Source organism: Durio zibethinus, chromosome 8 (genome assembly GCF_047325235.1).
Source record: "Durio zibethinus cultivar Kanyao isolate XHJ-2024 chromosome 8, ASM4732523v1, whole genome shotgun sequence".
Lineage (NCBI taxonomy): Eukaryota > Viridiplantae > Streptophyta > Magnoliopsida > Malvales > Malvaceae > Durio > Durio zibethinus.
Genome location: NC_143169.1, coordinates 1,052,612 through 1,066,337, shown reverse-complemented (window position 1 = coordinate 1,066,337; position 13,726 = coordinate 1,052,612).

Below are 13,726 nucleotides of genomic sequence, written 5' to 3'. Positions count from 1 at the left end.
AATAATCTGATCAGAAGTACATATTAAAACGAGTATAAACTTATCCCTACTTGACTCATTGCTATTTCTAAATATAGGTGCCAACGTGGCATCCCAATTTAGCTTTTTTTTTAATTTTCTTTTCTTGGATGTTTTCCCTTTTTTTAGTTTTTAATTGTTTATTTTAATATTTTTAACTATATTTGTAAAGATAAATTTGAAAGAGTAGATATGAATTTGATTATGTTATATAAATTATAAGAACAAAATACATATATTATCCACAAATTAATTGATAAATTTTTGCTGATTAATAAAATTAAGAGTGTGACTCAGCATGACACTTGATTTATATTCTTTTAGGTTGTGTCATGCTTGACACAATGTCATTCTTTGTGTTGAAACATGTTACGTATAGTTCATTAATAGTTTTTCAAAATTTTTATTATTTTTTACATAATTTTTTTTCTCATTTTTTTCAACTATCCATAAAATTATAAACGAATACTTAAGGCATATAATCTATATGGTCTGACAAAATATCTATTATGAAGAGAGATTAAAAGAATTCACTACAAGAATATGTTGAAATTACGATTATTAATATTTTATTTCTAAATTTCAAAAAAAAAAAAAAAAACACAAATATCATTTGATTTCTTATTCTCACTATTTGATGTTTTAATTATATCATATGTTTTTTTGTCTTATATGGTTTTTTTTAATAACTAATCTTTAAATAATATACATTTCACAATTTCCTTTTCTTTAAAAAGTGATAGATCAAAATGAAAAATTATAATTTTATCTATTAATAGTTTAAATATTTGTAAGTAGATTTAAGGATATAATTTAATTTTTATAAATTGTTAACATAAAATACCAATAAAACAAAAGAACTTTCATTATATAAGAAGAGTTAAACTAAATACGACTTAAGGATCAATGGACTAAACTCATTTATAATAGTTATGGGTTGACATGCGCACAACACATTAGTGCTTGTTTGCCATGTTATATAAGAAATAAGAATTTTAAGAGAATAATTTCTTACTTAGAATTTCTTATTGAATCAAAGAATCATTATATACATATGATGGAGCCTAAATCTAGCCTAAAATTTCTACAATAAGAAAGGGATCAATCAAAATAACAAACAAAACAATAAACTCCTAAAAAACGTAGAAACTACTCCAACATTATCTCCTATATCGACTAATTCAAACTCAAATCTCCAACACTCCCCCTCAAGCTTAGGAATAAATGTTTTTCATTCCAAGCTTGCTAAGAATACTTTCATGACTTGGCTTCAGCATGTTTTTGGTGAGTACATCTGTTTCCTGTGAATAAGTGGGAATGTAGCATAGGTTGATGCCACCTTCTTCAATCTCTCTCTTGATAAAGCTTCGATCGATTCTAACATGCTTCATTCGATCATGTTGAACATGATTGTTTCACAATTCTTATGGTTGATTTACTATCATTGTATAGTTTAGTAGGAGAAGAAACTCATATTTGTAAATCTTTCATCAATCTCTCTAGCCATATAACTTCGCAGATTTCCTGTGCAATTGCTCAAAATTTTGCATCAACATTATTTCTAGCAACTACCAATTGCTTTTAGCTTATCCAAGTAACCAGATTACTCCATAACTTTGTATAGTACCTTGAAGTCGACTTGTAATCTTCATTTCTAGCCCAATCTGCATTGGCATAGCCCTCTATATTCCTCTTGTCACATATTTGAAATATGAGTCCCTTTTCATGAGAGCCCTTGAGATACCTTAGTATATGATTTACTGCCTCCATGTGTCTCTTAGTTGGAGAGTGTGTAAACTGACTTACCACGTTCATGGCATATACAATATTTGGCCTTGTGAGAGAAATAGATCCATTTTCCTACTAGGCATTGATATATTTCTTTATCCACGGTTGGCTCGTCGTCATTAATTTTTCCTTTCTAGTTCTTTTCAAGTGGAGTACTAATAGGTTTACATCTAGCTTTTCGGTTTCTTTAGCAGATCCAAAGTGTATTTTCATTGTGAAGTGAAAATACCTTCTCTACTTCTGACAATTTCCATCCTAAGGAAATACTTCAAGGGCCCCAAGTCTTTGACTTCAAATCCCTTCTTCAACTGATGCTTGAGTTCTTGAATCTCAACACTGTCATCATCTGTGAGTATGATGTCGTCCACATACACAATAAGAATTAATCTTTTTCTTTATTCTTTTTTCTTGATGAAGATAGTGTGGTGAGCCTTTCCTTGGTTGTAATCCAACTGGTTTAGTGTAGTGCTAAACCTTGTAAACCAAGCTCGTGGAGACAGTTTTAACCTACATAAAGATTTTTTCAATTTATAGACTTTTTTTGGTTTCTCGTATGACTCAAAACCAGGTGGAATCTTCATGTACACTTCCTCATCAAGTTCACCATTCAAGAAGGAATTTTTAATGTCAAGTTGATGTAGCTCCCAGTTAAGATTAGTTGTGAGGGAGAGAAGAACCCGAATTGAGTTTGGTTTGGCCATAAGAGCAAATGTCTCCTCATAATCAATCCCATAGGTCTATGTAAAGCCTCATGCCACCAATTGAGCCTTGTATCGTTCTATGTCTCCATTCGCCTTATATTTTATTGTGAACACAAATTTACTACCAACAACCTTCTTATTCTCTAGCAAGTCAACCACTTCCCAAGTGCCATTCTCAAGTAAAGCTCTTATTTCTTCTAGGACTGCTTTTTTCCACTTTGGCTCTTTTAGTGCTTCATAGATACTTTTTGGTATCTCAACACTATCAATTTTTGTAGTAAATGCCCTGTATTCTAGAGATAACTGAGAATAAGCTAAATAATTGGAAATAGAGTATTTAACACATGATCTTCTTCCTTTTTTAAGGGAAATGGGAACATCCAAGTCACTTATCACATTTGCTTCATTAGGAACCAGTTCTGGATTAGGCTCTTGAAAGGTTTGAGGAGCTTAGGCCTTTATAAATAAACTGAAACTAGTTGTTGCTCAATTATCAGTTCTTCCCTTGAAGAAATCACTTCAGTAGTTTGTGGACCATGACTAGAAGAACTCGGATGACTCTACTTGACTCAGATTTGTATAATTTGAAACATCTTGGAGATAGGTAGTGAAATTGTAGGATCCCAATGACTCTTTTCACTTGACTTATCCCGCTAGAGAGAGGAATTGGAGTAGTATGACTTGTTCTGAAAAAAAAGGTGACATTATAAGAGATAAAGAACTTTTTAAAATCTACAAAATAACATTTGTAGCCTTTTGTGTTGGTGAATAGCCTAATATACATTTGATGGCTTTTGATGATGGTTTGCTCGAACTTGGTTCATGATTTAGCACATAGTACAATCGAACACTTTTGGTGGTAGGGAGTCGAGAATTTTTTTGTTTAGGAAATGATCCAAGAGAACACTAACTGGAGTATGAAATTTAAGAAATTTGAAAGGTAGGCGATTGATTAAGTATGATGATGTGAGAATAGCTTCCCCCCAGTATGAATACGGAAGTGAGTTTGTGATCATGATAGAACGTTCAACTTCTAACAAATGATGATTTTTTCTTTCACCTACTCCATTTTGCTTAGAAGTATAAGCATAAGAACTTTGATGATGGATGCCATTGTCTCATAAATATTGGGCAAGTTCTTTTGAAAAATATTCCCCTATTATTTGTGCGAACAATTTAGATTGAGGTTTGAAGGACATTCTGGACATATTTATGGAATTGTTTAACCAATGAGTAAGCTTTGGATTTTTCTTTCATTAGTTAGACACAATAAATCCTTGTGTGATCGTCTGTAATGAACCATCGGGTTCCCGTCAAGGTTACAACTCCTGTTGAGCCCCAAATGTCACTGTGTATAAGATGAAATAGTTTTAAAGGTTTGTACAAATGAGAAGGATAATAATTGCGAGATTGTTTGGTAAGAACATATTGTTCACAATCAAAGGAAACATTTTTATTGGTAAACAAATATGGAAGAAAAGCTTTTAAATAAGGAAAACTAAGATGTCCTAAACGCTTATGCCATAACATCAAATATAATGAGCTAGACGAGACGGAAAGAGACAAACTACTTGATAACTTAACTCTAAAGGAAGTACTGGTTATTGAGAGATAGTAGAGGCCATTTTTCTCCTCAGCATTGCCAATTGTCTTCCCTGAAGATTAGTCTTGAAATTCACATTGAGATGGAAAAAAAAATTGCAATATAGTTCATATCCCTTATCAATTTACTAACAGATAATAAATTATAAGTTAAGTTGGGAACATGAGGAACAACCTTTAACAACAAATTTGAAACACAAACCGTCCCCCTTCTTATAGCAGGGGATATTTTTCCATCCGTTACCCAAACACTAATAGCCCAATCACTCTCTTCATATGTGTCAAGCACATCATACAACTCCATCATATGGTCCGAAGCATCCGTATCAATTATCTAGCATTTTTCATCCATGGCTCTTGATAAAAGAGAGTGGCTCATATTACCTTTTTGGGTTAATGTAGTAATGGGCTTCTGAGAGCTTTGAGACTCGGATTTAGTGGAGGAATTTGGTTGAATTAGTAGTTGTCGAAGCATCTTCACTTGTTCAGCTGTAAGGTTGAACCCACTTAGCTTGGCTAAATCGATTTTTGCCACTTGTGCTGCACGATGTTGCCCCATTGATTTTTGGTTTTTTGGTTTACAGCTCGTCCATAGAGATTTCAGCAATTTTCTTGTGTGTGATTTACTTTGTGACAGTGGTCGCACCATAGTTTTTCTTTGGGTTATGAACCACAGCTACCATTTTGTCTGTTTGCCTCAAGTGCCGAGCTCTGCTGTCAATTGAACCTGATTCTAAATTGAGCTGATGCAACATGACATGTTTTTTAGTCTCTTATCTTTTTACCTCTGCAAACGATTCCCTAAGTGTAGGAAGTGGCTTCATCCCCAGTAATCTCCCACGAACTTCATCCAGATCTGAATTGAGACCTTGTAAGAAATCGATCACACATTCTTGCTTTAGCAGTTTTTTGTATTTTTCAGCATTTGTTGGACAACTGTAGCCCACTTCATAAAAGAGATCCATCTTTTATAGACTTGATAATTTTAGACATGATACGATGATACGATATTAAAATAATATAAAAAAATCATAAGTGTTTTATAAAATGTGTTTTGTGTTTATTCGTGTCAACACGAATTTTGACATTGATACTATTGTGTCTTATACGTTTTGACACGACTAAACACATATAAGATACAAAAAATACGTTTAAATAAAACATGTTACATGAACACGTTTAACATATGACACGATACGAAAATACGTTTAACATATTTTTTATATTTATTTTAATTTAATATAAACATATAAAATTATTTTAATTTTTAATCTTTTAGTTATGATACCTAATTAGCTATTCAATATATCATATAAACATTTAATTATGATATTCATTTAATAATTATTATAAAATTATTTTTTATATTAATAATATAAATCTTAACATATTATATATATATAGTTCTTTGTAACATATTGAATATTTATTATTTTTTATAACTTTTTATAATAAGATTAAAAAAAAATTTATTAAAAAAGAATTAAGAGGAACAATATGCGCTTAATAACATTACTAATATAACATGGAACATCCAACAATATAATCATTGATCAAGCAAATCAATATAATCATTGATCAAGCAAATTAAATTCAAATTACATGAATATACAATAATATATTATAATGCTAATAAATAACATTTATAATGATAATAAATTATATGATAATCTTAATAATATGAATTATGATATGTGATTATTTTAAATATAAGAGTTAAAATAAGCGATTATACATTTGAAATTGAAAATAATACATATTCTAAAGAATATGTATAACAATAAAAACTTATATAATTTATTTTATATTACATGATACGATATTATTAAAACCTAAGTTATAAATTATTATTGTAAATACACATCTCGATGGCCTATTTTAAATACTTTATTCTAAATCACAAGATAAGAGATTATTATTTAAAATTAAACATAACATATTTATTTTAAATAGCATTTATAATGATAAAATATTATATAATTTATATTTCTATATCACATGATAAGATATTATTATAATGTATTGTCTATACTTATGCTCATCTTATGACTTATTTTTTGTAAATTATTTTAAAATTTAAATCGCATCAATGATTTCTATATATAATTATAAGATATTATAAAATTTATTCTAAATCATATGTATATGAGTATACCCATGATAGTTAAAATATATAATTTATTTTAATTATATTATAATGTATAAATATATATTAATTTAATATTTTTCAATAATTTTAATAAGTCATTAGAACCTTTTACAAATAAATCATGCTAATTAAGTAATTATTGAAAATATATAGTAATATTTATATATCAAAAAATAATTCTAGTACTATAAAATTCATAAAATTTTTATTTCTTTTCAACCATTCAACCCCATACCTCTAAACAAACCCTTTTGATAGCTCTTAAATTAATACCCATCAATTTATTAAACCCACTCACCTGCACCTATATAAATTTCTTATTCCATATTTTTTTTTTGGAAAGATTTTATTTCTTTTCAAGCTTTCACCCATTCCCCCGCCCCTTAACAAACCCTTCTGCCATCCCTCATAAACCCTCATACCTCAACGTTTAATCCAATGCCCATATAGTCTAGCATTCATTCCTTTAGAGTCTAGCCTTTATGTTTTTTTTTTTTTACTCTTCTTTTTCTTGTCTTTCTCACAAAGACCCAAACCTTAAAATCAGTAAATCAATAAAATCCTCTATTCTTGACCTCTCTTGATTGAGCTTTCTGACCTCTACCTTTTTTCTCCCCCATCAATTTTGACACCCACATAGCCCATAACCTTTCAGCCTCTCAGTCACAGATCAATTATCAAATTTTTTTCCAACAGCAATTTGTAGTAAGCCAGCAATATTTCAAAATTTTTTTTTAACTTATTCTTAATTTCAAATTACTTGTTTTTCAACATTTGATCTTGATTGAGGTTGAATTTGAGTGAATTGAGTTGATTCAATTGTATTTTTTTACTTTTAAAAATAAAAAAATGAACAAAAAATGGGGATAGCAGCAATAGTGGACCATGTATATCAGTGTTATTCATGTTTATTCATATCATCTTTAAATGGATTAATTACATATGTCTTGTGTCGTGCACATGTAACATGTATAATAAATGTGTCATGTTCATATTTAAAATTTAAACATATTTTATAATTCGTGTTGTGTTCATGTTTTAATAATTTATATCATTACACGTATTAAACACGACATAAAAACACGAATTGCCAAGTCTAATCTCCTGTCACAATTCCATTAGAGAATTGTAATATTTGGTGACTGTAGTACTCATTTACCAAGTATTACGTATCTTTGATCTGATCTTGAAACATTGGAAAGTGTTTTTAAGATCGAAGTAATTTTTTTACTCGGCATCCCAAATTTTCTTTATTGTCTTGTCGAAAAGGTATGTTCGTCCAATGTCAAGCTTCATTGAATTAATAAACCATCCCATGACAATGGAGTTTTCTGCCTTCTATGCTTTTTAATTTGTTGCTGTGGCTTGTGGTTGCAGCGTTGCTCCCATTAGGTAAACAACCTTCATTTTACCATGAATTACTAACATAACTGATTGTAACCACTTACAAAAATTAATTCCATTTAGTTTATATTGAGTGATTTGCAAAGAAAGATTGTCATTCAAATAAGAGGTAGAGGATCTAGTTCCTACATGTGCGAGTGTCAGTTCGCTGGTAGTTGAACACTCCACGATTCTTATTGTTGGATTATCATCGACCATTGTAACCTAGAATTTTTTTTCTTTCAAAAAAATAGAGTCGGCAATTCAATAGCTTTGATACCATGAAACAAGAATTTTGAGAGAATAATTTCTTACTTAGAATTTCTTATTGAATCAAAGAATCATTATATACGTTTGATGGAGCCTAAATCTAGCCTAAAATTTTTGCAATAAGAAAGGGATCAATTAAAATAACAAACAAAGCAATTAACTCCTAAAAAACATGAAAACTATTCTTACATTATCTCCTATATTGAATAATTCAATCTTAAATCTCCAACAGTATCAACTTGTGTATTACGTGCTGGTAGTAACCTTTGATGTTTTACATTGTGCCATCCTAATGGATCCAAAATCTTGAATGTAGCATGATACAAGTATATCATTTGTGCTTGACATGGTTGGTGACTATAGTAAAGGGTCATGCTAAACTTAACGCTTACTGTGTTGAACCAAGCCGTGTCATGTGCTACCTAATCTATTAGACACATTTAGTGACGCAAAAGCCTATATTAACACTTGGCATGAGATATGATACAATTTTTTATTTTTTCAATATAGTTTTTTTTTTTCAAAAATGGGCTAAAGCTAAGGAAAATACAGGAAGAAGAATTTACAAATATTAGGAGATTGAATCTAGTCTTACAAGAATTTACTTCCTAAAAGATGTAAGTGAATCATTTAAACTAAATTTAAGTTCTCAAGATAAGCTTTTTTCAACTTGAGGATATTTTGAAAAGAAACATGAGGAAAAAAAATAGAGCAAAAAGGATAGGAGTGAGAATAATTGAAAAGGAAAAGAAAAGGTGATAGGTCAAAAAGGTTGAATTTGGCTCTTTATTGCAAATTTGATTGAAAATGGGCTTAAATGGCTTTGTTGGAGCTAGATCAACATTATAAGATGAGGCAAATTTGGTCTTTTGTAGCAAAATAAGAAGAGTTCAATCTAAACCCTAAATATAACTTTTTTTAATTTATTGGATATAAAAATTCAATAAGTTATATAAGTTACTGGATATGAATATCTTATAAATTATAAAATATATCAGACATGCATATCTAGAGACTTTTAAAACTAGGATTAAAAAGATAATTTAGTAATTTCATTTAAAAATAATTTGGAAGAAAATGAAAAAAAAAACAGGAATTATAAGTAGAAGCACCCTTGTTTAATAATCTTTCCCAAAAAAGAAAGCATATTATATTCCGCTTTCTTAGAGGTATTAGTTTGATGGATCGAGTTACTTTAAGATTAGGTCAATTTGGATAGAAAATAATTTGAATTTTTTTGGGTTTGGTTTAATTCGAGTTCTAATACTTTGGGGTTTAGGTAATTTTAAGTTTGAATCTTTCAAGTTTGACAATTGAATTATTCAAGTTTAGGTAATTTTTTGTCTACTTTGTTGAGTTTCAAAGTAAAATCAATTTAATTTTAGGTCATTTCAGGATGGACTTTTAGATAATTTGGATTTGAGTCATTTTTTTATTTTAGGTTAGATAGGTTTTGATTGATAACTTTTAAAAAAAAATTAGATTAGGTTGAATTCATATTCAAGAGGTTTTAAGTTAGCTTTGATAGTTTTATTGACCCTTATAATTGAATTTATACAATTAATTTTACTAATGTTCAGATAACCATTGCTTTTCCCATATAATGCCACGTATCAGCTAATAATTGTCCCATTTTTTTCTTTTTTTCTTTAAAGCTATGCCACATGTCGTGCTCTGGTTGGATTTTTTTTGTATTTTCCTTTTTTTAACTTTTTCCTTTAAAAATATAATAATTTTTTTAAAATTATAAAAAATATATTTGTAAAGATTGTATTTTTATTATGTGTGGGATCCTTTTATACTAATTTTTTTTTTTTTTTTTACTTTTCCTTTGTTATCCTTTTTTATTTTTAGTTTTTTTAAATAAAAAAGTAATTAAAATTTTTTATTCTATAAGAATACAATTGAGTGATGTGCAGTTTATAGTCCTATTTCTTTCTACTATCGTATGTCATTTTTTGAGTTTTATTTTTTATTGTTTTTTACTTTTTTTTTAAAATTATTTAATAAATACTTTTAAAAATTCTAAAATTATTATTATAAGTATTTTTTAAAAATTTTTTTATATTTGAGATCGACTTATATAAAACTTTTTGTTTTTTTTTTTACCTTTTTTTTTTTTTACTTTTTTTTAATTTAGTTTTTTTAAAAAATATTTAATAAAAAATTTTTAGATTTAATTTTTTTCCATAAGGGCCACTTGATACTAATTGTATACTACGTGCTTTTCTTTATCCTTTTTTTCCTTACTAGAATTGACAAAATTATTATAATACTCATTTTACCATAATTATAAAAATATAACTCATATTATATTTGACTAAAATTATTATGAGACCATTTAATCATAATTACAAAAAAAAAATCCACTTTTGATTACTTCATATTATGAATCTCTTACTTAATTATAAAAATATCGCTCATATTATAATTGAATGAAATTACTTTAATAATGTTTAACCATAATTACAAAAATATCCTCTTGATTGTTTTGTAATTACATATTAAATTTTAACATCAATACAATAATATGAAATTAGTCTCCTTAAAAAAATTATGATATTCTTTTAATTACTTGACGATTGAATTATATACATCTAAATTGACTGTGATGCCCATTTTTCTATGATTAACTAAAAGTATTATAATGTCTTTATTCACATAATTACTAAAATACTCATCTTAGCATAATTGACTAAAGTTACTATAATGTCCAATAACCATAATTATGCAAATGCCTCTTACCATCATTTGCTAAAATTACTGTGATGCTCCCCATCATAGTATAATTTGCCAAAAAACACTATAATACCCTCTAACCATAATTATGAAAATGACATCTTATTATAATTATGAAAATACCACTCATATTATAATTGGATAAAATTACTATAATATCTTCTAATCATAATTACCTAAAACACCCATTTTGATTGCTTTATATATGGCTTTCCAACCATAACTACGAAAATACCCCTTCATAGTATGATTAACTAAGATTATTATAGTACTCTCGAAACATAATTATGAAAATGTCCATTTGATTACTTCATAATTGCACATTAAATTTTAATATATAAATATATATATATATACACTAATATGAAACTAATCTCATTAAAAATAATAATGATTCCCTTTTAATTATTTAACAATTGATTTATATGCATCTAAATTTACTGTAATGCCCCGTTTTTAATAATTAACTAAAATTATTCTAATGTCCCCTCAACATAATTGCTAAAATATTTCTCTTACCATAATTGACCAAATTTACTATAATGCTTCTAAAACCATAATTACGAAAATACTCTCATATCATTATTTGCCATAATTACTATAATGCCTTCTTATCATAATTACAAAGATGCTCTTCAAATTATAATTGGTCAAAATTATTATAATACCCTAAACCATATTATGAAAACATTATTTTGCTTGCTTCGTAATTATGCATTAACTTGAACGTCTATACAATAATATAAAATTAATTCCTTTAAAAATGATCATAATACCTTTTTAATTACTTGACAAGTTAACTACATGCATTTAAATTGACTGTAATGCCCCTCTTTCTATGATTAACTTAAATTATTATAACGCACATCTTCACAAAATTATTAAAATGCCCATATTACTATAATTGACCAAAATTACTATAATGCTCCTACAACCATAATAACGGCAATGCCTTTTTACCATCAGTTGCCAAAATTTTTATAATGTCCCTTTAATTATAATTACGAAAATACCCTTCATATTATGATTTACCAAAATTACTATAATAATCTTTCATCATAATTATGAAAATCCTTTCTTATTATAATTACGAAAATACCTCTCATATTATAATTTACTAAAATTACTATAATACATTCTAATCATAATTACAAAAAATAATCATTTTTATTGCTTCATATAATGCTTATCCAACCATAATTATGAAAATATCTTTCAAATTATAATTAACTAAAATTACTATAATACCCTCTAAGCATAATTATAAAAATAGCTATTTGATTACTTCGTAATTACATAATAAATTTTAACATACATATAATAATATGAAATTAATCCCATTACAAATGATCATAATGTCCTTTTAATTACTTGACAATTAAATTACATGCCCATTACAAATTATCATGATACCTTTTTAATTATTTGATAATTGAATTACATACATTTAAATTGACTGTAATGGCCCTCTTTCAATGATTAACTAAAATTACTATAATACCTTTTTTAATATAATTATTAAAATATCCATCTTATCATAATTGGCCAAAGTTATTATAATGGCCTTACAATCATAATCATGAAAATGTACTCCAACCACAATTACAAAAATATTCATTATAATTGGTCAAAATCACTATAATACCTTTTAATCATAATTACGAAAATATTCCTCATATTATAATTAGCTAAAATTATTATGATACTTTCTAGCTATAATTACAAAAATTACCCTTTTGATTGCTTCATATAAATGCCTCTTTTATCATAAGAACGAAAATGCCCTTCATATTAAATTGATTAAAATAATTATAATATCCTTTAAGCATTATTATCAAAATACCCTTTTAATTGCTTTATAATTACGTATTAAATTTTAATATCCATGCAATAATGTGAAATTAATTCCTTTATAAATAATCATAATGCCATTTTTTTTTATCATTTAAAGGGGGCAGAGCCCTACATTAAGGGAAAAAGGGAAGACTGGGGTTCAAACCCTAATTTTGATATCTTCTTTAAGGCTGTCTTGATCACTAGGCCAAGCAATTGAAGACATCATAATGCCATTTTAATTAGTTATCTATTGAATTATAGGCATTTGAATTGATTGTAATACTCTTATTTTTTTATCATTTACTAAAATAACTATAATGTCTCTCTTAAAATATTTACTAAAATCCCCTTCTTATTATAATTGGTCAAAATTAATATAATACCCCTGCTACCATGATAACTAAAATGTCCTTTTACTGCTTCCCAATTACGTATTAAATTATATGAAAGTGATTCCTTTGAAAATTATCATAATATCATTTTAATTACTTGACAATTGAAAGACATGAAACCAAATTCACTATAATGCTTCTCCTTTTATGATTAACTAAAATTATTATAATGTTACTCTTAACATAATTATTAAAATACCTCTTTTATCATAATTAGTCAAAATTATTATAATGCTTTGTAATCATAATTATAGAAATACCCTCCAACCATCAGTGGACAAAATTATTATAATAATCCTCCTATCATATTAAAATTTTTAGTTTTTCCTTAAAAATAAAAATCGATACTTGTTCAATTACGATTAAATGATACATTCTAACATTTATTTTTTTATTTTTATTAAAAGATTATAGTTTTCAAAAAAATAAAAAAATAATTTTTTATTAGCAAATATAAATTATATAATTTATATTTTTTAAAAAATTAAAAACTTGTAACCCAAGCAAAGCCGAGTCGTCTTCTAGTAACTTATAAATTTTAAAAAAGAATAAAAATGAAATAACCAAAACGTTGGCCTTTTAAACTTGGGGTTTATTTTATTTTGTTTGCTTTAGTTCCATTTGTATCCCTGTTCACACATGCCATCTTTTCAACTCAACTTCTAAGCTTTAGATCCAGAATTATGTGAACAGAATAGTTCTTAATGTAAAGTGAACAAGAATAATTTTTTTTTAATAAAAATTAGATAAAGCAAAAAAGATAAATTAATATGCCAATATCATTCAACAAAAGATTACATAATATCAAATATAATCTTAATATCACTCATCTATAACTTACATTCATC